Source organism: Thermobia domestica, chromosome 4, assembly GCF_964235325.1.
Source record: "Thermobia domestica chromosome 4, izTheDome1.hap1.1, whole genome shotgun sequence".
NCBI classification, from domain to species: Eukaryota; Metazoa; Arthropoda; class Insecta; order Zygentoma; family Lepismatidae; genus Thermobia; species Thermobia domestica.
Genome location: NC_137457.1, coordinates 70,232,368 through 70,260,186, shown reverse-complemented (window position 1 = coordinate 70,260,186; position 27,819 = coordinate 70,232,368). Strand labels below are relative to the sequence as shown.

The following is a 27,819-nucleotide window of genomic DNA, read 5'->3' as shown; positions in this document are numbered from 1 at the left end:
TATTGAAGATGGTGATTTTGGTAGTGCTTTTCGCTTGTTCATAGACGAGACAATGTTGAGAAACATTCTGAAAAGCACCGTTATTGAAGCTCAGACAGCGTCAAGATTCTCTTTGGCCATTGCCAATTGCAGAACACTTTCATTTTTAGCAATATTGATATTTTGTGTAGCTTCGGATATATCTGTAAAGCGACTATAGAACGTAAGCTGTGGACCAGTGTTTTACAGAAAGATTATGGAAAGAAAGATATTTCTTGAAATAATGAAGTATCTTCGGTATGGTGAAAAGTGCCCTAGCTCTTCAAGGCTGAAAGCAAACAAGCTTGTTTTCGTATAATCTGTGTAGAACTTATTCATTGAGAATTGTAGCAGTCACTATAAAACCCACGACAGTGTTTGTGTGGATGAACAATTATTCTCTAGTAAGATGACATGCAAATACATATAATATATGACAAACAAGCCTGATAAATTTGGATTCAAATGTGGCTGCTTGCAGTTCTAAGGTCACAGTATCAACAAAAAGGCATTCCCTATCTGGGAAACGACTAAGAATGTCGTCGGGACTTAGAGTTAGGCGAATATATTGTTCTGAAGACGATAGATTCTTTTCTCAACAGAGGACTGAATGTTACATGCGATAACTTTTCTTACGAGTTAAAAATTAGCCGAATCTTTGAAAAAGAAACAGTTGACCTTGATTGGTAGTATGCGTCCAAATAGAAAAGAACTTTCCAAAATGTGCTTGAATCAGAAAGAAAAGAATATGTCCACTACAAACCTTTATGGATATCAATCAGAAAATTCACTCACAGTACAAAAGTGTAAACGCGAGAAAAGTGTTTCTCCCTTGAGTTCAGTGCATACAGGTTGAAATAAAAATGTATTGAAAATGTAAATTCACCTTGATGTAATAAAAAGTTGGAAATAAATATAATGATTTTGGTGTATTATACACTGGGTCTGTGCTAAAGCAAAATAGCCCAGCCAATGTCTACAGGGCAGATAGTGTGATCACGTGATTAGTAAAAAAGGATTTCATACGTAGGAATGTACGTATTATTCATTTATTTTAATTTTTCATGTCACTGTCCTGTGAACAAGCTTTCGATATTAATATTATATTTAATGTATTGACGGGATTTAGTGGATCACCCTGTATTATATCACGAGGAAAACTTACATAAAACATAAGCTAGTCGATTAAACATATTAAATTAAAGTTAAAATAAGAGAAATATAAACAAAAATGATATATATCTCTTGCATTTAAATAGCCGTCAAAATGACGGCTCCGTACTTCTAGGGAGGTAAAAATTTTGGTCCTTCTAGTGTTAACTAGTTCATCATTTTATACCTTTTTGTGCAATTTAAATACATGAATAAATAGTTACGGGTGTCCTCTTTCCTTTTGTACGAACGAGAAAAAAGGCTAAAAAGGACTATTTTAAACTAATTTAGAACTTTAGAATATTTTGTAATATATCAACAAACGAAGGGTAAAATTTCTGTTAGTTTTGTACAAAACATTAACCTACACAAATGAATAAAATAATGAATTTGTACTCACCAGAAAGAGCGAAGAAATAATATATTAATTAGCTAAGAATTTTATACCTTTTGTAGAACGCAAATAAAGGAAGGAAAAATTTGAGTACTGTATTCTATGTTTTTACCAATCAGAAGAAATACAAAGAAGGTCAATTTTAACGAGCTCACTAGGTTTATACTTTTTACGCTACTCAGAAAAACGAAACATCAAATTTCAGTGTTTATTTACTTTGGTCCAAACATTTATATGTTTTTGTACTACGCAAATAAACAAAGGAATAAATATGTAATGACCAGAAAAAAGGGAAAAAATACCATTTTAACTAACTGAGAATCTTATAACTTTTGTACTGCACAAATAAAAGAAAGGAATAAATTTGAGTGGTCTATTCTATGTTTGTACCAATCAGGAGAGAAACAAAGAAGGTCCATTTTAACTAGCTCCTACTTTGTCCAAGTTTGTGCTATTCAAATAAACGAAGGGTTACATTTGTATTACCTATTCACTTCTGTACCAAACAGAAAAAAGGAAGAATAAATAAATTTGGGTTGTCCATTTACCTGTGTATCAACAACAAAAAGAAAAGAAATAACATTTTTAATTCGTTCACAACTTTGCATCCTTTTGTAGTATTTAAACAAACGAAGTTATAAATTTGAGTGTCCCACTCAAATTTGTACCTTCGAGAAAAAAGCAAAGAAAAGGCATTTTAACTAACTAAGAATTTTATACTTATTTTGATATTCAAACAAACGAAGGGATAAATTTGATTAGGATATTTCGTTTTGTACCAACTTAACAAAGGCAAAGAAAGACGAATTTAACTAGCTCAGTATTTCTCTACCATTTTGAACTACTCAAATGAACGATGGAATAAATTTGAGTGGCCTACTTTTTGTCACTCAGCAACAAGGGCCATTTTAATTAGCTCAGCATTATACCTTTCTGGGGATTCAAATAAAAGAATTAATAAATTCGAGTGGCCTACTTAGTTGTGGTGCTAGATTTTGTACTTTTTTGTGTATTTTTGTGTCACCTCGGGAAATGTCATTTTAAAGTTTTGCAGTCCAAATTTTCTGATGCCAAATTATAATTCAACATTTTATAGCATTTTTCCCAAGTAGACCCATATTACTATGTTCGTGCAACCATTTACCGTGCGTTTTGTATACCATTTAAACGAAGAAAGTCATTAAGTTATGGTACTACATTCTTAAATTCGAATAATTTGTACCAACAGAAAAAAATTCCGTTTAAGTAAGCAACACCTTGTTGTTATACTTCTTGTGTGGTAAATCTCTAGGGTAATAGGTCAAATTCACTATAAGCAAAAATGCTAAACAAGAAGCATTGCTAAATAAATATTAATTGTTTCTCCCGTCATCTAAAGGAAATGCACAATGTAAGCAGCTTCTGCCTAATGAAGTTACACTAAGCAAAGAAGTAGAAAAAATTATGTTAATAGCCGTTTGACTTCCACACTAGTAAAGTGCTCTATGTTATAAAAGAAACATATTTGCGCTCAATAGGCTGTACCTTAGAACCCTCACTATACTGAAATATAAATATTAGGTAATGCATTCGTAACGTTCCTTTTTTATTTTATTTAAAGTGCATTAATATTGGGAAGCTTAAATGTCTGCAGGAATTGAATTTTTATACACAAAATATCAGAAAGAAAAAAAAGTTTTGAGAGTTGAATAAAAATGTTCACAGCTGAAAATTCAGCACTGTTTACAGTTGGTGGGCAACATAGAACTTCGAAAACTTTTCTCGTCTTTGGTGAGTTGCTTTTTACTTTGTTATGATATCTTCTTCGTAACTGCATCTAATTATTCTATCCTGGTTTTCCTTTTGCCTTTAAATTTATCAGCACGGTGTCTCAAAATGGCCAAGAATGTTATTTCTTCTTTTACCTACTATGTTCATAATGTGTGATCTTTTATTAGTTTCCCTTAATGCATTTTCATTCCTTAGTAATGCTAATTGATATGGAGTCTGTTATACAGAATTAAGTAAAAATTAAATATATGAAGATACTCTCATATATTGAATTTATTTTCGTATGTAACCGAAATTTAATTTCAATGACAAGTCATGTAGGTTAAATGTTCTGTTCAAATATTTAGTTAGTGGCAGGGAAGCTTCGAACATTAGCGTCCCCGTTACGTCAACCAATAACTAAACGTAAGACTTAATTCCCTAAAGGCACGTCCATAACCATATAACTGTGAGCCTTACTTAGTGGCGGGAGAGGCAATTAATATTTATTTAGCAATTGCTTGTTGTTTAGAATTTTTGCTTATAGTGAATTTGACCTATGGCCCTAGAGTTTTACGACACAAGAAATATCACAACAATGTGTTGCATATTTAAACAGAATAATTTTCTTCTGTTGGTATAAAAGATTCGAATTTAAAAATTTAGTACCATAACTTAATAGCCTTCTTTGCAAACCACCTAAAAATAAAAGGTAATTAAGAGACAGTGGTAAGAAACACTTTCAAGCAAGGCATACACTTATCATAACGAAACCGAGTCAACGTACATCGCATCCAAATAAATCCAAAAGAAATAAATACTGCAATACAAAAAAAAACTAAAATAGAAAAAATATCATATCCTAAAAACAAAATTCTAAACAAAACTCTCATAATTAACATACCAGCATACTCAGCCATAAAAATAAGAGCAATCCTTCCTGCTCTGTATTCAATATTAAACCTCTAAACAAGCTCTGATTCCCATGCAACAAAATCAAGAGGAGTGAGATTTGTCCCCGACAAACAAGAAGCAAATCACAACAATGCTAAAGTAAATGTAATTCGCAAAAATCATAACTCCTGCTGAAAATAAGAAAGTTTAATAATCTATATCTCTCAGCTAAAACACAAAAGATAATAAAATTAAAGCAAAACTAACTTAATAAGAAATAGTCTGTGCAATCTCCCGTAGACCACCTAGCAAAGAATATGAAGAATTAGAAGACTCCCAGCAATCATTACAGTATACACACCTATTCTAGTACAACACAAAAAATAATAATCCTAAAGAAAAGGGCAACATAATACTTAAGTAAGGAATAATTAATCACACTAATAAAGATAAAAATAAACTAAAACATGAGCTAAATAAGAAGGATAATAATTAGATATAGTAGAAAAACTTGTTCCCTCTGAAACAACTTAATAGCATCCGCGAAAGGCTGTGGTAAGCCACAAATACCTACCTTATTTTGCCCCTGCCGAATTTGAATATATCCTAGAACCTTTCGTTCTAGTAAAGCTAAAAATGCAACACCAATTAAAACAGAGATAATCAAAATGAAATAAGAAATAACACCTATGATATAAGCATAATACGCTATTACCTGTACTCACTACATCCATATTAGATACTAAATTTAATGCACTTATCTGCCAAAGTAATTACGAATTATTTCTATTCCTTAATCATAAATATTATTAGTACTTGGTCCTTTCTTACTGAAGTATTATTTCAGGCTAAGAAATAGAAACCGATCTGCCTCACGCTGATCTGAACTCAGGTAATATAAGATTCTAAAGGTCAGACAGACCTATAATACTAAGCATCTGCACCTAGATAAATTCTTAATCCAACATCAAGGTCGCAATCTCTTTTGTCGGTATGAACTCTCAAAAAGAATTACCCTGTTATCCCTCACTTCACTTAGTCTAACAGTGATTAATAAAATATCATAAAAATACTAAAAATAACCATTATAAAAATAATTTATTTATCTTCTCGTCGCCCCAACGGAATACTTAAACAACAAACATATCCATTCCCAACTATAAGAATCATTGCTTAAATATAAAGATCTATAGGTCTTATCGTCCTTTTAAAGCATTTAAGCATTTTCACTCAAAAGTAAAATTCATAATCACAAATAAAGACAGTCTTCTACTCGTCCAACCTTTCACACAGGCCCACAATTAAAGAACTAATGATTATGCTACCTTCACAAGTTTAAACCCTCACTGGGGTGAATGGTATACAAAAAGTCAGTTAACATAGTAATATGACTCTCCTTGTACAAAAATGCTGTAAAGTGTTGAATTACAAATTTGCATCACAATCATTGGAATGCAAAACTATAAAACGGGCCTTTCTCGGGGTGAAACAAAAATAAAGAAAATAGTACAAAATCTAGCACCACAACTAAGTAGGCCAATCGAATTTATTAATTCGTTTATTTGAATCCCGCACAATGGTATAAATGCTGAGTTAGTTAAAATGGTCCTTGTTTCTGATTGACACAAATAATAAGCCACTCAAATTTATTCCATCGTTTAGTTGGGTAGTTCAAAATGGTAGAGAAGCATTGAGCTACTTAAATTGGTCCTTCTTCGCCTTTTTTAGGTTGGTACAAAACTAAATAGATTACTCAAATTTATCCCTTCGTTTGTTTGAATATCACAAGAAGAACAATTCTTGCTTAAAATGACATTTCTTTGCTATTTTTATCGTTGCTACAAATTTGAATACGACACTTAAATCCCTTCGTTTGTTTAAATAGTATAATAAGGTATTAAATGTTGAACGAGTTAAGAATGGCATTTTTTCTCCTTTTTGTTGTTGATACACAGGTAAATGGAACACCCAAATTTACTCATTCTTCACTTTTTTCTGCTTTGTACAAAACTGAATAAATCACTCAAATTTATTCCTTCGTTTATTTTGAGTAGTACAACATGATACAAAACTGAGATATTTTAAAATTACATATCTAGGTACAAAAGGAAATAGAAAATCCAATATCACTATTTCGTTCATTTGAATAATACAAAATAGTACAGAAATACTGAGCTGGATAAAACCGACCTTCTTCGCTTCTTTCTTGTTGGTACAAAACTAAAATAGGTTACTCAAATTTTGTTCCTTCTTGTACTTGAATACCCAAAAATGGTACAAAATTCTGATTTCGTTAAAATGGTCTTTCGCTCTGTTTCTCATTAGTGCGAAAGTAAATAAGTCACTCAAATGTATTCCTTCGTTTCTTTGAATAGTACTAAATGTTATGAAATTCTGAGTTAGTAAAAATGATCTTTTTTCCCTTTTTCTCGTTAGTATAAATTTATTAATTCATTTATCTTAATAGTACAAAAGGTACAAAATACCAAACCAGTTATAAATGAGATTTCTTTTCTTTTTTATCGTTGATACACAGGTAAATAAAACAGCCAAATTTATTGGTTCTTCACTCTATTCTGCTTGGTGCAGAATTGAATAGGTCACTCCAATTTAACACTTCGTTTATGTGAATAGCGCAAAAAGGTATAAAGAGGTGAGATAGTTAAAAATGACCATCTTTGTTTTTTTTCTGATTCGTTGAAAGTGGAATAGACTACACAAATTTATTAATTCCTTTATTTGTACAGTACAAAAGTTATAAAATTCTAAACTAGTTAAAATGGGATTTCTTCTCTTTTTCTTCTGGTTAGTACTGACTTATTCCATCGTTTATTTGCGTAGTACAAAAAGATATAAATGTTTGGTACAAAAGTAAAGAAGCCACTCAAATATATTGCTTCGCTTGTTTGAGTAGCAAAAGAAAAAAATGTATAAGATGCTGAGCTTGTGGAAAATGTCTTTCTTCGCTTTTTCTGGTTAGTACAAATTTGTTCCTTTATTTATTTGTGTAGCTCTTTTTCTGTTTGGTTCGGAGCGAAATAGGTCAAAGAAATGCAACCCTTCGTTTCTCTAAATACTACAAAATGGTATAAAATTCTAAGCTAGTAAAAAATTGTCGCCCTTCGCATTTTTTCTAGTTAGTACAGAAGGAAATAGGTTACCCGCATGTATTTATTGATTTCTTGAAATGGCCTAAAAAGGTATAAAATGCTGAGCTAGTTAAAATGGCCCTTCTTTGCTTTTCTTCTGATGGACACAAAAATCAAATAGACTACTCAAATTATCCTCAGTTTTATAAATGGAACAAAACGGTATAATATGCTGAGATAGTTAAAACGTACTTAATGATTGGTAAAAAAATAAAATAGACCACTCAAATTTATAAATCGATTATTTGAATAGCTCAGAAAGATACAAAATACTGAGTTAGGAAAAAATATGCCTTCTTCGGCTTTTCTCGTAAGTAAAAATTTATTCCTTCGTTTATTGGAATAAGACAAAACTATAATGGTCCTTCACTTTTTCCAGTTGGTACATAAGGAAACAACCCACTCAAATTTTTTTCATTCTTCATTGTTTTTCTGGTTCGTACAATGCTACATAATTTATTTCTTCGTTCATTTGAGTAGTACAAAATGATACAAAATTCAGAATTTCATAAAATGTTCTTTTTCGCTTTTTTCTTATTCCTACAAAATTGAATAGTTCACTCAAGATTTATCCATTCGTTTGTTTAAATAGTACAAAATTGCTTAGAACTTCTGAGTTAGTTTATTGGTGTTTTTAACTTTTTACAGTTATTATAAATTTTTTCCTTTGTTTATTTAAATAATGCAACATGGTATAAAATACTGAGTTAGCTAAAATGGTCGTTCATTTTTTCGTGGATATTGAACGCAGAACACCTAAATTTATTCTTTCTATGATTGTAGTAGTACAAAATGCTATAAAAGTTTGACTTATTAATATTGGTCTTTCTTCGCCTTTTCTGGTTAGTAGAAATTTATTCCTTCGTATATTTGACTAGTAAAAAATCATATAAATGTTTGATGCAAAAGTAAATAGAACAACGAAATTTATTCCCTCTTAACCTTTATGTTATGGGCCCAAAACACAATAGGTCATATAAATGTATCTGTCCTTACGTTTACGAGTTACTCGGGTTTAAATATCTGACCTTTGACCTCGACGGTCAGTACTTTTGCGTCATATAGTAGTTAAGGACCTAAATGTGGGAACACCACCTCAACATGTGACTCCATTTAAAAGTTATTCAGGTTTAAATATTTGACTTTTGATCTTGATGGTCAGTACTTTCGGTCCATGTAATTGTTGATTACGTATTACTACATGTGGAAACACCACCTCAATATGTAACTCAGGTTAAAAAGTATTCGGTTGTGCATATTTGAACCATGACCTTGGTTGTCAGTATTTTCGGGTCATTTAGTAGTTGATGACCTGTTACAAAATGTTGAATCATCATCTCAATATGTGGCTTCTTTTGCGAGTTATTCTGGTTTAATTATTTGACCTTTTACCTTGATGGCCAGTACTCTCGCGACATGTAGTAGGTAATGACCTATTATTAAATGTGGAATCGTCATCTCAATATGTGGCTTCTTTTGCGAGTTATTCTGGCTTAAATATTTGACCTTTGTCCTCAATGGTTAGTATTTTTGGGACATGTAGTAGTTGGTCAATGTGTGTAATTTCTGTTATTTTTCATAGTGTTTAATAAAAGGGAACGATTACACTCTTGTTAAAAGTTCATATTATCTGCTGTATTATATAGGTTTTTTAATTTGTGCTACGTTAAATAGTGATTTAAAAAATATGCCCCATTATTTTATACATAGGGGTTGCAAAAATAGGTGTTCGTAGTCTGTGTATATCTCAGCTATGTTAAAGAGGGGTACAAAATAAGTCAAACTCTATTGTTAGGTCTGCTACGTGTTCGTGGTAATATTTAATTCCTCCTATGTTACACAGATATTTGAAAATGTGTGCCTAGTCTTTTATTAGCTCTGCTATGTTCGTAGTATCTTTGTAATATCTGATTGGATTATGCGTTCATTGTATTAAGTATTTTCTGCTATGTTAATATAGAGGTTGGAAAAATGCTCATAAAAGAGAACGAATACACCCCTGCTATTAGTTCTTATTTTCTGCTGGATTAAGTAGGCTGTGTAATCTGTGCTATATTAAATAGTGTTTAAAAATAGCCCATACTCTTTAATCAGATCTAGTATGTTTGTAGTATCTGTGTAATATCTGATTGGGTTGTGTGTGTTCATTGTATTAAGTAATTTCTGTTATGACACAACAGGGATTGAAAAGGTTGTCATAAAATACTCCCATTATTGTCTGTTATGCTGCTAGCATTTGCTATGGTAAATATGGTTGGAAAATGAGCTCATAGTCTTATGTAATATGCGCAATGTAAAATAGTGATCGAAAAAGTGCTCACAAAAGGAAACGAGCACAGCACTAATAAGTGGTCGTAAAAGAGGAAGACATCCTCATAAAAAGGAACGAGTTTTCGAGGTGCTCGATTTTCCATGGTTGGACATTACGGGGGTCATGGCATATCATGCCACACTGGAAAATAGAGTCTTTGCTCTTGGGAGGTCCTGTAAAAAAAGGAGATTTTTCAACTACCGGGTGTGAAGTGACGCAGACTTACTATCGTTTACTTAGCTTATGGATAGTCTTAGAGATTGTGTTGTTTTTCAATGAGACGATAACAGGACATGTGTTATGAGACTCGGCGATGCCATATCCAAGAAAAGAAAACAAGACCTCATTCGTACCACTTAGACGTTTTGTTGATTCCCTATGCTGTTACATGTTGTATGTGGCACCATATGCGCGCAGCGGTAGAACGTACACGGCGTAAAGGTATCCATGCTCCCATGTCTTGCAAAAAGCTTAACTAAACTAAATTAACCTAAATTACTCAACTGTACCCTACTGTAATCTATTCCATTCTAAGCTAAATAATCGTTCTGAGATTCTAAAATTCGTTGGTGCTTTCGTTGGTGTTCAAAAATCAGGCGCACACACTGTAAAATATCATAGGCCTACGTGAAATATTAATGAACAGATCTCATGAAATTTAGTATATGAGGAAAAATTCCTAAATTTTACTTAAAATTCCTATAAAAATTCAAAACGAGGATTAAAGAGGAAAAAACTCTTAAAAAGGGTACAGCTGAATTGGCAATAAAAATATGGTTGAGGAGTATTGCTAATTTGTATTGTAATGTTGCCTATTGCATAGTTAGTATATAAATACTAAATTGCTATTTATACAATACCTATTTTTTAGTATGGCTGTAGTAAAAAAAAAAGTTGCTAATATTCGTATGGTTAAAATATCATTCACATTATTTATATAATCAGATTATTCAGTATTGCTAGAATAGTCATAGCATTTTGGTTAGAATGGCTACAACATTATAAAACTCTTGTTTTGGCAACAATGCGAAATCGAGCCTGTTACGAGTTTTGCTTACGTAGCCGCCATATAAATATAAGTAATTGCTATTGTTATGGTAAGGTAAGAACCAATGTTCAACATTAACTGAACAACTGGGCTTTGAAAATTCTGCTAATTAGATTTAAAGGTTGAAATAGAAAAAAAATTGACTGGGAGCAGGGTGTGCAGGCGCCTTCTATTTTGAACTGAATCTTCAATTTGATAATTTTAGTAAGTACGAAATTTTAAAAAAATGGATGAATTTTGGGATTTTTGCTTCATATGTATGTATTAGGCTTAACTAATTCATATCGGACTTGCAAATAGAAACATCAAAGCAGTTTAATGACCATGCCTATAACAAAAACTGCCAGACACGACCCCTCTTCAGTTTTATTAGAAACAGAGATAGAAAGAATGAGGAGGAAGAGAAGAAGGTAGGAGAAAGGAAGAAAAGAGAAAGAGGAAAAGGAGAGAGGAAGAAGGAACTAGGGATAAAGGACTACTGCATAATTATACATGAATGGTAAAGAAACTTGCATATTTATTAAAAGGTGATTCACATTCGAAGGTTATTACTTGAGGATGAATTCCGGAATTAGAGACACATGTTCCCTCATATTATCATAACTTGCATAAAGGGAACTGCACAAGTGGGAGTTGCCCTAACCCAGACCTTTTGACGAGAAGTTTTGATTTAATTGTTTGTTCATTATTTCGAGATGTTATAAAACTGTTTCCATTATTTGCATTCTCATAATGGAGATCGAACACACATTTGAATCAGCAAAGAAAATAAACATTGAAAGTAATGTATATATTCTTGACAAATGGAAGTTTTGAGATTTTTGAAAAAAAAAACAGTCGTTACCCAGGATAATGCTGTTGTTTTGCCTTTTCTCCCAGAGCCGATTTAGTCTACTTTATAATTAGTTATCTTTCATGACCGCCGTCAGACAATAATACGTATAACATATCATTACACATTTATTATGAACACTATCATAGTAAATCAATATTAAATGGTATCACTTAAAACAAAATTTATCATTCATTCACGCACACTCACATACATACAGGACAGTGTATGGACATGGGTAAAATATTTTAAAGAAACCATCTAACTACAATTGGCGAACATTTCTTATATCTATTAAGAAAGTAAACACAGAAATGTATAAACATGCAATAAATATACATACAAATGTATCAATCCACACACAAGATTGAAAATAGTAATGCTAAGTTATATATATATATATATATATATATATATATATATATATATATATATATATATATATATATATATATATATATATAATAACGGAGAGATAAATAGGAAAGAAAGAAAAACATATTTTTATTTAACTTTTGGGAAATATGATATAAGTCCGTGAATAACTACGGTCTACAATACGATGAGTGGAAAAAACTTGAGGTGAGGGTTAGAAATAAGTCTTTGTCTCATATATGAAAATTTAAGAAGTAATTATACGAGTCCCCTTTCGTAGCTCTAGATGAGCTATAATATCACATGTATGGTCGGAGGACTCTTTCTGATGTTTACGCATTTAACTTTATTTCTTTTTTATACACACAAATAAAATTACGTTTACTAATCGTAACTGACACATATTCTGTTCGTAGAAGCAGTGTTGGGCAAATGTCACTTGAATTAACAATTAACAATTAATCTGTAAATTTAATTGTTAATTGCAATTAACAATTGAAGTAAGTAATGGTTAATTGTTAATTGCAGTTGGCCATTAATAATGGAGAATCAATTGCAATAGAATCAATTGCAAATAATCAATTGATTGAAAGTAATTGCAGTGGAAAGTAATTGCAATTGAATTCAGTCATTTAATTGCAATTGAAATTAATTGGCAATTAATTCAATTGCAACTGATTTCCACAACAATTACTTATAATTGATTGATCAATTACAATTTAATTTCACTGATTAATTTTCAACACTATAGTTCACAGAGGGCGTGGGACAATGAAAACTTTAGCCACGACCAATTGATTCACCACCCATCGTGACCCGCGACCTACCGTGACCCATTCTGACCCGTCACCCACCATGAACCACACTCACCCGCTATGATCCACAGACCCACCAAACCCATTGTCATCAACTCTGACCCATGATTCACGCCCTCTTCTCTACTGACTAAAGAGTTTAAACTTGTAATAAAACAAGCCTATGAAATTATCACTCATCGGAGTCTGAATTTCTACGATCAATCGTTCAAGCACCGCTCTATTACAATAACTGCGGATCTGACCTTTCTCATATAAATAAAATAAAGAGTTTGTGTCTGTCTGTCTATTTTTGTGCGGCCTGTGGAGCAGACGAGTAGACCGAAACTTTTCAAAATTTGGCCACGGGTAGCTTGGTCTAGGCCCCAGATCAAGAGAAAGAGTTTTCTTTTTCAAATTTCAAACTAAGGGTTTCTCAGGAGGACGTTTCCGGGACCGGCCTAGGGACCAGACAAGCTGACCGAGAGTAACCAAATTTTGTTCACGGGTACCTTGGCCTAGGTCCCACACCAAAGAAAAGCGTCTTTGACAAAATTCGAACCAGGGGGTCTCACGGGGGCGTTTACCAGGACATGTAAAAGTAACAGAAAATGACCGATATTAGTGTCGATTTCATAGGTTTCGCGGTCGCTGAGATCAATTGTGAAACTTCGATCGCATTAACTTCCAAATTCACCCTATTCGGCTGCGGGCCGGGGGTCAGCGGGGAAGGGGGAGGGATACAGAAACGTAAAAGTAATCCAAAATGATCGATATTAGTGTCAAATCCATAGTTTTCGCGGTTGCTGAGATCAATGGTGACACTACCATTAGCAATGACATTCAAATTCATCCACCGTTGTATGCGGGCCTTGGGTCACCAGAGGGGGACTTCCAAGACATGTAAAAATAATCGAAAATGACCGATATTAATGTCAAGGGGTCGCTGAGCTCAATGGTGAAACACAAGACCGCGTTTATGTTCACATTTAGCTCCCACCAGCTAAGGAACGGAGGCATTATAAAGGGGATCAAGAGGCATGTTAAAATAATCCAAAATGATCGATATTAGTGTCAAATCCATAGTTTTCGCGGTTGCTGAGATCAATGTTGATACTTTCATTAGCGATGATTTTCAAATTTACCCACCATTGTATGCGGGCCGGGAGTCACCGGGGGTGGGGAATTGCAAGACATGCAAAAATAATGGAAAATGACCAATATTAGTGTCAAATCAATAGTTTTCGCTGTCGCTGAGATGAATGATGATACTTCCACAGGCGTTGACTTTCAAATACAGCCCCATCGACTGCGGGCAAAAGGCGTTGCTTTTTGAAAATTGCAACCAGAGGATCATAGGGACTTTTACCGGTATATGTAAAAAGGAGTAGAAAATGGCAGATGTGATTGTCACATTCATAGGACTTGAGTATTGGATCGAGAAACGAGAAGAAGTGCGTTTGTTTTGCTCCTGAAAAGGAGCTCGGGAGTGCGAGAAAAAGTGTGTTTCGTGTGCAATGTGTGGTACTGTAGTGTGTGTGAATGTTTGGTGAGTGTTATTTCAAAAACCGGTGTAAATTGGACAAGTGGTTCATGCGTTATAAAAGAAAAACAATAATATTAATTTGTGATACAAAACATTGAAAGACAATTTACACGTATCATTTAAAAGACGAAGAAGTTTAAAAAGTAAAAACCTCAGCGTCATCATTTCCGGACTTGACAATCATTCTTAACATGTGGCTGTATGGACTATGTATAGGTGAGTAATTATTATTATTTTCAATCTTAAGGAGCAGATACGCAACCCTTTGGGCATTGTGGTAGGACTGGTTAGCATAACCACTAAGGCGCTTCTCCATATATGTAATAAGACTCATAAGAAAACATTTAATCTTAAGGTACAGACTTCATCTATGTAAGTAAAAGTAGGCAACCCTTCATACGTGAGTGTATTGGGGGTTATCCGTAATTTTTCAGGGGACAAATTCGGTTTTTCGCGGCAACCGCGTAGTATGTTAAGATGATGCAACGTAGCCCACCCTTAAGTAGGAAGAGCTCGCAAGCCAAGAAACAGGCAAAGGAGGATACTCAAATAGCGACATCAGCAAACCCAATGTCTATGACCAAGTCAGACGACGAAGAAGCTCGTAAAAGAAGCAGAGAAGAAAGCTCTCCGGAAATTCAAACAACGAAGAAACCAACCATGGAAACATATGGCTTTGACACTATAGATCAATACGAAGCAGAGCTGGACTACCTAGATAATTTACTAGACTGGAAGAAAGTTGGAACAGAGAAACTGGAACGCTTGAAAAGGAGAATGGTCGTTTGGGTTAAGGACCGCGAAGAGCTGGAAGGGAAACTTTCCCAAATGGAAAAAATCAACGAAAATCTTCAATCAAAATACGAAGAAATATTAAAAGAAAAGTTAATGATGGAAACAGAAATGATGTCTGGGCAAAAAGGATCAAGACTGGAGGACAAAAAACAAATAGAAGATCTTCAAAAGGTTATTGCAATACAAAAAACTGAAATAGAAGACCTTAAAAAGGAGAAATTAGAAATAAGATCCGATAGAGATAAGCACTATGACAGGATGGAAAAAGAAATCCAAGAAAAGACCAAGAAGCTGAGGACATTGGAGCAAAATTATGCTGATCTAGAGAAGGAAAATCATAAGCTTCAAGAGAAGATAAAAGATTATGCACAGACAATTGTCAAATTAGAGAGCAACTCATTAGCAGAATCAGCACAACTGAGAGAGAGAATAGCTACTTTAAAATTGGAGAGACAACCGGATGTAACAAAAATATCTCAAGAAATGGAATACCTCACGAAAAAACTGGACGAGTTCCAAACCAGTAGAATGGAAGTAGACCAAAGCGGAATGATTATAAGACAACCAACATGGTCAGAAATTGTGAAACAGGATAGAACTATTACAGAAAAAGAAAAACAAATCATGCAGGTGGCAGCAAAAACTAAGCCGGCTATAATCATTCGACCTAAAGAAGGTGAGACAACGAAGGAAACAGCAAGGAGATTAACTGAAACAATCGATCCCAGGTAAGACAAATTAAAAATAACTGTCGTAAGAACGACTAGGGATCTCGTCGTCCTCGAAACAGCAACTAAAGAAGATCTACAGAAAATTACAACAAAAGAAGAAATTAAGAATAACTTTAATTTTGAGGAAAGTAGAAAAAAGAATCCCCTAATGATCATTTACGGGGTTCCGTCTGATTTGAAAGATCAAGAAATAATAGAAACACTAATAGAACAAAATTTTGAAGACAATCTCCAGGAGGAAGCCAAATCCATCAAACCAAGATTCAGAGCGGGAAAGAAAAAACAACAAAGATGTCACTTAGTTATAGAAGTATCTCCCTTAATAAGGAAACACCTAATAAACAACGATAAGGTATATATCGACTACGAGTCGCATAAGGTTAAGGACTTTTTGGTAGTACCAAAATGTTACATATGCCAAGAGTTTGGGCATGTTGCAAAATACTGCGATAATAAGGAAAAACAGCGATGCCGGTATTGTGGTAGTCTACGCCACAAAGGAGATGAATGTGATGAAAAAGATAAAAAAAATATGTGTTCCGTGCAAACTGCGGCACAAGATTTGCCAGACTCCCAATAGTGAAGAATGTGTATCTTACAGGGTAGCCAGGGAGAGGATTATTAGTAAAATCAATTTTGGATAGAAACAAAATTCATAAACAAACAATCAGGAAGAATAAATCACCAAGTAAGAAAGAAAGGGATAAAAGAAGACTGGAACAATTCTTAGAAAGGAAAAGGAAAGGAACATCAAGTACTAAAGATAAAATAGTTCAAACAGAACCTCAAGTGGAGGACAATCAAGGTAATAACGAATTTTCTACCCTCTTAGAAAATAGACTAAAAAATAGACATAAGAAAAATAAAACTGAAAAATTGGACAATATCCCAAAAATAGAAGAATCCTTTATAATAGGCAACGAGCAACCTTTTCAACGAAATAGAGAGAACAACATACAGGACAATGCAGTTTCTTCTAAATTTAATGGTTCAACTACCTGCTTCGACATAGATCTACTCCACGAACATGGGATAAAAAGAGTCTTGAAAGGGGATGATAAAAGAGAGAAATATAGACTGACATAGAGAATATTTCAAAACATCCTGGTATGTTAAATAGGGTTTGACAAATTTCTCATGCGCACAACAGTAGACTTGAGATCTCAGCATTTTTTCATATCAAATCTTTGCGGTCATAACAATGAAACAGCAGACAAAATGTTAACATGTTGTAACAAGTAAATATTTAACCTTTTACCTCGAGGTTCACAAATTTTGGTGTATATAGTAGTCAATGTAATGTTGCTAGGATAGAAAATATAATTTAATATATCGTAACTATTTCGAGTTATACAAGGCTAAATATTTGATCTTTCATAATTTTTCCAATATATAATAGACAATGACAATTGCTTTGTTTGGATACAGAATTTTAATATGTTGTACTGTTTATGGGGTTTACATAATGAAATATTTTACCTTTGACATCGAGGTCACAACTTTTATGTTATATAGTAGTCGATAATACATTGACTAATGGGGAAACAGATTTTAAAGTGTTGTACCGTATAGGAAATTGTCACAGTCAAATACTAAACTTTAGACCTCTACACCAAATATATAAACTGAATTTTAATATGTTTCGTCCTTCACATCTGGTTTAATATTTGATCTCTGAGGTCGACGTTCAATTTAGTTCTGAATTTTAATCTATTGCACAAGTTATGCACGGTTAAATATTCGTCCTTTGACTTGCGACCTAGATAGTGCATGTCCAGAAGAGGCTCTACAGAATGAAATATATTATCAGTTAAATAAATATATATTAAACGGGTTTGAGAAAAGAAGCTATAGTATTTTATAAAGGCTGTATGCTTTTTGTTAAGTAAAGATTGTAGTATATTATGATAAATTGAACGACAACTATTTATGCATACTATGTTTCTATATAAATTAATCGTAATACAATAACTGCGAATCTGGTTAATTATCCCGGTATGATCCTCGCTTAACTGTATAATCCTTTCTATTCGAAGTTTTTTCAAGAGGGTCGTCATCTCATTTTGATGTTAGTACCTATATATGAATAGGCGTATGGTAGTGACTACGTCATACCCACTAGATTTTGAAATTATTTGAAAATTTTGAATGAGATATTTGAAAATGTTTTTATATTTTTGATAAAAAATAGTGAAGGATATCACTTTATCGTTATACGACAGTATCAATCTTTTTCTAAATGGTACAAAAATGTGCGGAATGTTCATTATAGTTACGAATTTACAAGAATATACTGCAGGTTATTTTTAATGAAAAAGCTAAATAGTTCGAATTTGTACTCGAAACACAAACATTTAATAGAAAAGCTAAAAAATCGTCGTTAGTCACACAGCTTGAATCTTATTTGGTTGATTATTCTGGAGTTCAGCGTCCTTTATAGCCTATAAGCTACATGAAACGAGTTGTATTGCCATTACAAGTTTTGCTTAATTGGTATTTATCATTCATATATAATATACCGAGCTAATCCGTGGCTAAGCGGTTAGCATACGCGCCTTCGGCGCGGGAGACCCGGGTTTGATTCCCGGCGGGAGTTCATGTGGTTCGGATTCCACGTTAATCAGTAGGTCCACGTCTCATATAGCCTCGCTGCTGAACGGGACGTAAAACTCAAAATCAATCAATCAATGACTCAATCATATATAATATACCGACCTTCAGTCTAGACGCCTCATTTAAAATGTTATTATTAAAACAAACTTATGTCTTCGATTGATTCGTTGAATATATACTCATATACAAGGAATTTCTTGATATGTAATTATTTAAAGGAAATATCTATGCATTAAAGAGAATATCATTAAAGACTGAAAAGAATAAACGATGTTGTAATCGAACTGACCATATTACGATTAGAGTTGAGTTTATTTTAGAAGTCTAGTGGTTAACCTACAAGCTAATATCAGTACTCGTTGAGAATTACGTCAGTTGAAATATAGCTGGCTTTCAAAGACAATGCCATTCTACTCCGTTTTATTTTTCTCTTTTCTAATCCCAGCAAGGATGGATCATTTTATTTGTTCGTTGTACCTGCTTCCATTGTTCTTTCAGCTACGAAGATGAAATCAACAAGAAAGCACATTCTTACCAGTATAGATACCTTAGTTTCGAATTACTTTATCATTATGTATTTAAATAACACTCATGACCTGTTTCTAATATGTGCTTAGGGAACTCCACACAGCGATCTGAATATTTTTATTGAAAACCTTGAATTAACTGTGGTCTATTTTGAGCAGCCTAATAAACATCCTGTTATAGTAGGTGGTCTTAATTTAAATTTAGTTGTAACTGATATCGATGTTCAACTCAAGCTATTCTTAAATACGTATATTTTAAGGCGAATGGTCAATGTACGTACAAGAATAACTTATCATAGTCGTAGCGTAATCGATTAATTACTTTATAACAAAAATATATATAAACAGCACAGTTACTGTCACAAAGAGTGGTTTCTCGGATCACGAGGCTCAATTATTTCATTTACATATTTTCATTGTACAAAAAGCTAATGAAACACACTCGAAAGTAAAATCCGCATACACAAGAATTCTCAATGAAACGAATATCTCCCATTTCAATTTTATACCTAGTCATGAAAGCTGGGAGGAAATATACGCCAAAAAATCTTTAAAAGAAGCTTGTAACATTTTCCATGACGCATACACTCATTACTTCAATGAGGCATTTCCTAGAGAACTTCACCAAATTCCAATAACAAATAACAAATCTTGGATAGCTACAACAATAAAAGTTTCTAGTAAGAAGTCAAGATCTTCAAATTTATCATATAAGAGAGTAGAGTTACCAAGTAACACGAAAGAGTACTATATAAGCTATAAAAAGACGATATTACTCAACACGCATAATAAAATCTGAATATAAGACCGCCAAATTACGGAGGATAATTAAACATGAAACATACTAAAGGACGAGTAATTGAAGAAAACATTTACATTGAACCGAGTGGCAATCTTACTAGTGATCTACTTATTATTGCCATTCATTTCAACAATCACTTAATGAATATTCAGAAAACAATAGGTTCAAATAGTCAGCTTCCTGCAGAGCAATTATTGTTTTAAAAAATCAAAACAATTCCTTCTAACAAGCACAAAATTAAAACAATCAAAAAATCAAGACTGTCTACATCTACGGATGATGAGTTTGAAAAAAAAATATCCTTCTTTGCTGAGGGATAAACGAGAGCGCCTGGCAAACTTTCACCGCTGGAATGGAAGTTATATTTAACCTCAAGTTCTCGCACGAAATAGTGTTTCTTCACTTAGCCTTTCTGACACAATTATGTGAATTTATCACGTTAGTAAATATCTTTCAATACATCTTACCACATATTTTACAGTATGACATACTTATATTTTAGAATTTCCAATCTTGGGTACTCTAAAGAATATTAGCGATATTATACTAAATTGTGAGGAGGGAAACAATGGTGAGATGACTTCTGGAAATGGTAAAGCGTAAAGAATATATGGATAAAATCCTAAGAATAATGTAAACTAGGCAAAAGTTAAAAGCCTAATAGCTAAATTCAGTAAAGCATGGTAATGAAATTTTCCTGATATGGAACAGTTTCAGTGGATTATTACTATACTAATTTCACCCTAAACTAATCATAGTGATGACTTAATGGAACTTATAATTATTTTTAATAATATTCAAGTTTTCTACTAAGAAATATAAAAATTGCATTACCAAAATCTCGAAACGCTGGCAATAATATAAAAAGCTTCTTCCAATCTATGTGCCAACTAAGCAACTGATGTGTTTCTGTAAGGTATTCAATGTTGTTGCAAAAGAAAATTCCAAACAAGCTCAGTTCACGCACAAATATTTTGAAAATACGAAACAAAACTTCAATTCAATTCTATTGTTACATATATTGTAATTTACATTTCTGTAATGTAAATTATATTTTGTGATTACTTTCTAAATCTTGTTTAAACAGAAAAAAAGTCTTTGGTAACTCTTCTCTGTAAACGAGAAATCTATATAACTCAAAATGTTATATTCAGTATTAAGAAAAAATGCAAATCAAACACTTAGAAAAACAGTGATCTTAGGCATGTTTCAAGGATTTAAAACCAGTAGTCCAGTGAATAATTAGGTTTTGGTTGCATTAAGTGAGGTAGTTTTAAAAACTTGATAAACCTGTGTATTACGGTAATCTAAATAGTATACTAAATTTGTATCCTAGTCAGATTTCCGCTGGTGCCACAATCTTGGTAAAAGGGTGCCTAAACCAGAATCATCCTAAAATAGCGTGATAAAGTTTTTAAAAAACTCGGCTCCCTTACATTCTAGCTCAAAAGATATTATTATCCAAAATAGAGAGCATAAAATTTGCTGTAAATAAGGTTGTTGAGGAATAAACACACATATATAATTATATGCCGCCGAAAATTCTCAGTACTGAAATATTTGGTATTAAAGAGATAAATCCAAAACTATCATACACACAAACACCAAAGAAAAACAAAAAATTAAGGGAAACAGTGACCTCGTGACCTCGCATTTCACCTCCCAATATTTTCAAGTTCAGCAAATTTAGATGGAACTACACCCAATTCATAAATTTGGAACAATACACCGCTCGCTACCTGCACACTCCAGAGGAGCATACAGGCACAACCAGCGCCATGCAGCGTAAAGTATGAGAACTTCCAGAGATAGATAACTCCATGACAACTGGCAAAACATTTAGAGCTATTTCTCTTAATGTCATTTAAATGGAGATTTTATTAACAATATTTTGTAACAAAATTTTTTATTATCCGACCTAACGCAACAAACCCCTATGCATTTTTGAAAACTCATTAGTTTAGATGAAACTCCCCTAGCTATCCGACATTTCTTCTTCCGTAAATACAATAAGGTAATTTTTAGATATTTATCATACTTTTTTTCTTCCCATATATCTTAATATACTAGTCTATTTTGCATTTCCTTATCAAAATCCTTTTCCCTCTATTCATTCCCAATTTATCTCATGTCCCGTTTCTTTAATATATTGCGTTCTTTAGTCATAACTCAGAGATACAGTGTTCACCTTTGGTGTTTGGGGTCCCTCGTTTCACCAGAGCTTGAGCGTAGTAGACTTTGTCGTGGAGAAGAACCATGTGAGTAGGTTTCCCGGGAGTTCTCCCGTTTCTCCCAATTATCCATTCCACAACTCGATTCATTTCTCATCATTACCTAACCTGCGTAGCTGTGTGACGTTAAATTGAAAATAATCATTTTATTTTTTATTTTTAGTGTAACATCATCTAGTGCTTTGTTCTATTTTCTTTCCTCTTTCCCCTACGTACTTCATCTAGCACTCGTTACAATTGGTACATTACTACTTCCTTTTTGATCTTGCCTTCCTTTCTCTCGTCTTTCCTTTTTCTCTCACTATGTATATTATCCTCTTTTCTTCTTTTCTATAAGTTTTAATCTCTTCCTTCTTCAACGTGTTTTCAGTACCTCAGTTTTATCGTATAGGTTTTCATTTTCAAACCATTCCTCCCTTCATTCTTCACATCTTCCTCTTTTCTTAATTTTAAAGCTTCTCTTGAGTATTTGTTTCTCTTTAGTAGCTCGCAAGGTATTTCTATGTCTGCTTTATTTGCTTCTTTCTTCGTCGCTATCTATAATTTAACCCCTCTTTCTCATGTTCAGTATAAAATTCTCGGCACTTATGTCTACGTCATCCTCTTATGAAGTATATTCTAGCATTGGCTTCTTTTGTGTACCACCTTTTCTCGAATTTTCCTGCAATTTTCTCTAATGTTATGTCCATGAAGTGGATTTTCCTTTCTCCGTCTATTTTCATTTCTAACTAATCTCTTTTCTCGTCCTTAATTATTTTAGCAAATTTTTCCAAATGACTCTTAGTCAATTTCCATATTCCAAGGCAATCATTTACTTTCTTCAAATGTTACTAGATTTTCCCCCCTCCTTATACTTTATGTTCCTACCTCTTCATTACAATCTCTACTACAGGGCTCAGTCTCTAAGCTATGCTTAGCATCTCTTTTACAGTCACCAATCATGCATACATATTATCCCATATCAGCGTTAGGGACGTCAACACTTTCTCCTTTTTTCTATTTTCTTATAATCGTATTTTCCATTTCCTTTTCTCTTGTTTTAAAGACGCAACATTGCCTTTTCAACAATATTGACAAATATGGTTATTTCTCTTCTGTTTCCCACCCCTATCTTAAACCTCTATCTTAACTCCAAACATGTCTTTACATGGTCTGTTAATTTTACATTTCCAGTTACTATTACGCAATTTGCACTTACTTTTTTCTGCTAGGTCCATCCTAGTTTCCTTCATGTTTTTCAAACTTTCTGTTTCACTCCACATTTCTTTTACCAATTGTCCGGATGTATCATCACATCTCTCACAAATGTAAATAACTTGTCTTTAATTTTCACTCTTTTTCAGTCCCTTTTTCACTGTCCTCCATTCCTTTAGTTCTCCTTATTATGGTGTCCTACGTGGGCCGCTTTTCTGCTCTCTTGATTTTCTTTTAATGTTTCACTGATTGATCCGAAGACCTGTTGGCGTGTTGTTCTCTTCCACATATTTCCTTATAAACACTATGTGCTATCTCTTGGATATCTATTTCCTCCATCTGTCCTTCCACTTATCTATTCTCCTCCTCAGCATCGGAGGTTCTTCAAATTTTGACTTGCATCGAGGATTATCTATGGAAGTATTAAACAACCACAGTAGTGGAGATATGTATGTTCTACCCCACTTTCCCCCCTCCATCCCCTAACTACCAAAAATTTATGAAGCTACCCCTGACTATTGTACTTTAACACAGAGGGATACCCCCAAAGTACGATTGAATATGCTTTTATGACACTTAAAAACTTACATCTAAAACTTATAACTAAAACCACACTACATATAATTATATCTACTCCTCTTGTATCTTATAATGCCCCCAAGCTAACGTACTTACACCATCTCGCGCTATATATCTTTTATCGTCCGAGGAATCTAGTGCCAGCTTATGAACGGTTATGCTATATATATCCTGCTTATAACTTCTAATGAGGTTTATATCCTTATACGTTTTAACATTTTTAAATAAGCTTTCTTTATAATCATCAAATAGGTAAAAAAAATAATTTCATCTACCTCAATTTCATCTACCTTTTTACATTGGAGCTTAGCTTACAACTTGATCCACATGCAAACCTCTACATACACTGCTCTTTACAATTGGTTTTAACATATAGTATTTTACATTGGATCTTAGTTACGTCTAGATCTTACATACAAGTCTTACATATTGGAGTTTAGATACAGGTCTTCCCAACTTACAACGATCTAACATACAAAACTTTACACACAGGTCTTTACAATTGATTCCAACATACACAGTGATCTTACATACATAATTTTGCATACAGGTCTTTACATACAAGTCTTCCCAACTTACAACGATCTTACATACAAATCTCTACATACAGTCTTTACAATGGAGCACAGCGATCTTACACAACGATCTAAGTCTCTACACATTGGATGCTTTCTTAGATGTTAACAGATCGTGGCTATAAAACACTTAGATAGACTCCCCTTTACAATAAACAATAGAGGCCAGTTTGCTATTACAAATTTCCTTAACAAGATCCGGTATTATAGTGTTCCTGCTCGGTTTTGTCTTTAACTGTTTTATACTAGGACCAAAAATGATTAATATTTTTTTCTTTTTATATATAATAAATGGTAGATGAAATTACCGCTAATAATATTCCTACAACTTTTCCTGCTACTGCTTCTAACACCAATACTAGTTTTACAATTCGAGAACTACTAGGCAAAGACAAAACCACAGCAGAAAGATTTAACCAATGGCTGCTACTAGAAAACTTACACAACAACAACTTACTTACAAACATTGGAGACATTGTGTATGCAGAAGCAGAACCAAGACTTAAGTCTCTAAGACCCATTTTGCAATAACATTATGCTTGTTAAAGTCTCTAGTTGGGAATTGTGCTGCGAAGGTCGAAACACTAATAATAAGTTCCTAATTAAGAAAGAGGCATGTAGTTCCTTTAATTCGTTTCTAAGAGCCTCGTTTAGTGAATTCTCTTTAGCATTGCACGGTGTAAAAGCCAAGTTACCATTCTTATTAACTACCGAAACCGCTAGGACAAAAGGTGTATTAGAAGTGATTGCCTCGAGCTTAAAAGAAATAAAGAAACGGTACAAGGAGCCTATAGTAGTCCCTTACAAAATAGAATTAGCAGATGTACCAATAGAAGACCTACTAGACCGGCTACCAGAGATCTTAGAACGAATAAGAACAGAACATTATTACCTTTTAGATTTAGACATACCCAAGACTTTGCAGGTGTGTTTAAGAAAAGAGAGATGGAAGAGTACTTTATACGCAATTTTAACTTTAAGATGGAAGGGAATGTTGTTGCAGAGGATTACGACGAAGAAGAGTCCCTTAAGGTTATATGCAGAAACGACAACACTGTTGGAATCGATTGTCTTAGGTGGAACACGGATAATTCTTCTGTTAAAATTTACAATAAGTTCGTATGCCAGATAACCAGTCCAGGTGTAACTAAGACATTGGGAAACCATATAATCGACTTTGTTAAATGTCCAGATAAGAGGTTAAGAGAAACTTTCCAGTCCAAGTTAGCGCAACAAAACGGAGTTACAAGGTTAGAAGCCACTATTTACAATTACAAAAACAACCACTTGGGCACCACAACTAAAAACTGGGATCCTATACTCGATTGTTTAACCTTATTGGAAAGCACTAGACGTTATTTTGCAAACACTCCGTTCTATAAAGTTCCGATATCTACTATGTGGGCTAAGCTGACCTGCGTCTTAGAGAATAGTTGCCTTATAGTTAACAAAACACAAAGGCTCTTAAGCTATGCACACTGGGGAAATTTACATACTAATAAGCTAACTGGAATACAAATAAAGCTGGTAGAGGACTCGGATGCCCAAGAAAAACAGATAAGGTTTGTGCTGTCTGCCTTTAGTCTAAATACGTTACCAATTAAATACATAACAGTTACAGAGGAAACGAGTTCGAACCTAAGCTTTTCCCAGAAGTGTTATTTAAAAGAGGGCAAGACATACTTTACTAGATCTAATACACTCTTTTCCATTATACCAGCAAGCATCGATCTTACAGCTTTAGGTTTAGTACCAACAGAGAATGTTACTCCAGAAGTGTTTCGAAAAAGATTTAACATTAATAGTGATCTGTGTCCTTGTGTTGTTAGAGAGATTTGTCCACTTAAAAAAGTTTATATAAAGTCCACCAAAGAGAGAGCAGCAGAGTTAAAAGAGTTGGAAATCTCGAGAAGACAACAGAGTTATAGAGAATCACAAAGAGAAACATTAGAAGAGACTAAAGACAAGTACAAACGGTTAATGGCACAGCTTAAACAAAAGGAAGAACGCGAAAAGGAAGCAAAAATCTTATTCTCTATGCCTTGGACCGAATTAGATCTACACTCCACTTATCTAGTGCTAGCGCTTACAGTTCGAGAGATTAAAACCTATAAGTATGTTGGAGCCTTGGTAAGAAAATTAGACACTGGAGAGGAATCTGTTAGATATATTAAAGGTTATTGCAAAGGTTTGTTTTCCAATCTGCTTTCCAAACGAGACTTCTTACAAGCTAATGGACTTGTTTTTCTAGAACTTAAAGCGTTTACAATTGTTCACCTGCCAAACTTTACATCCCTTGCGACAATAAAAACCGGTGGTCTTGGTACTTATTGTGGATACTCTTTTCCTGCAATTGATTCTTTTAATTTGAGCGATAGTCTTTCCCATGTAACACCACAAATTGAGCACGAGTTAGACTTACAGAAAGAGATTGATACATTAACAATGGGTAGTATAGATTCTCCTGTTAAAGTTGTACATTGTAGTAGGTTAGAAACTTTAGACGAAGATCAGGAATTAACGGTAGAAGCTATCCAAGTAACTAAACATAGAAACAAGACACGTTATATGTTAAAGTTTTCTACTCTTGCAAACTTGTATGTTTCCAACTATTGGCTAGAGCGCGAGATATTCGAAAAACGTCTCGATTTGAGTCTTAAGTTTAATGTAAAGCTGGGCCAACTTAAGTTTACTCCAACCAAGGCAAAGGAGCGGTTTGTGTTTACTAGTTTCTAAGTGTATACATTTTTATCTTTAGTGCTTTTATGATCAATATTTATAAAAGCCCCTGTGTGTGTGTGTGTGTGTGTGTGTGTCTGTGTGTGTGTGTGTGTGTGTGTGTGTGTGCCTATCGAAAAGTTCTTCTGTTAAGCGCATTGGTTTGTGATAGAAAGTTTAGCAATCAAAGAGCAAAAATGAACAAACAAACAAAAAATAATATAGTGTACAACAGATATGGATGATCTTGTTAACGAATTAAATTCTTGTTCCGTGTCTACCTATAACTTTATTCCTTTAAGACAGGTTGAGTTAGGCGTTAGACATCGAGTTAAGTCTTTCGATCTAGTTAAAACAAAGTACGGAGATAAGGCTGTGTTACATGCGTCTAAGTTCTCTGTTTTTCTTCCAGATCGATATTCCAAATTATTCTCTCCTCAAACTTTAGAACGATTTAAGAACTCTACTGGCAAACTATATTTTTCTTATAATGGCAAGGAATCAATACCTGGTGATAAGTCTAGGCACAAGTTGCTTTTCCATTCTAGTTTAGCGGAAGAAGAAGAGAAAGAAGACTTAAGCAATTGCGATGCGTCTAGTGTGGAGGACTTGTTAGTAGAAGAAACCAAGAACAAAGCTTTAAGGAAGAGACACTCTAGGAAGTAATTTTAGTTTCTCTTAGTTCTTTATGGAGAAAGTCTATAAAGGACATTTGGGAACTATTTCTATACAATAAATGAGCTCGAGTGCAAAGTTAAGAACAAAACGTGTAGTACCCTTCTCCTATTTAAC

At 33.6% G+C, this 27,819-nt stretch overlaps 1 long non-coding RNA gene across 4 annotated transcripts in view; it reads right to left on the bottom strand.

Moving 5' to 3' along the window:
- Positions 1 to 27,819, bottom strand: part of LOC145683318 (uncharacterized) — a 456,400-nt gene that overhangs the window by 325,927 nt on the left and 102,654 nt on the right. Inside the window, exon 1 of one of the 4 annotated variants that reach the window (XR_014131033.1) lies at positions 20,565 to 20,625. The exons of 2 other annotated variants lie outside the window; for them this stretch is intronic. This is a non-coding gene — a long non-coding RNA (uncharacterized LOC145683318). Of the gene's footprint in view, positions 1 to 20,564; positions 20,626 to 27,819 lie in introns of those variants that run through there. One more of the 4 variants, XR_014131034.1, reaches the window with a different exon arrangement.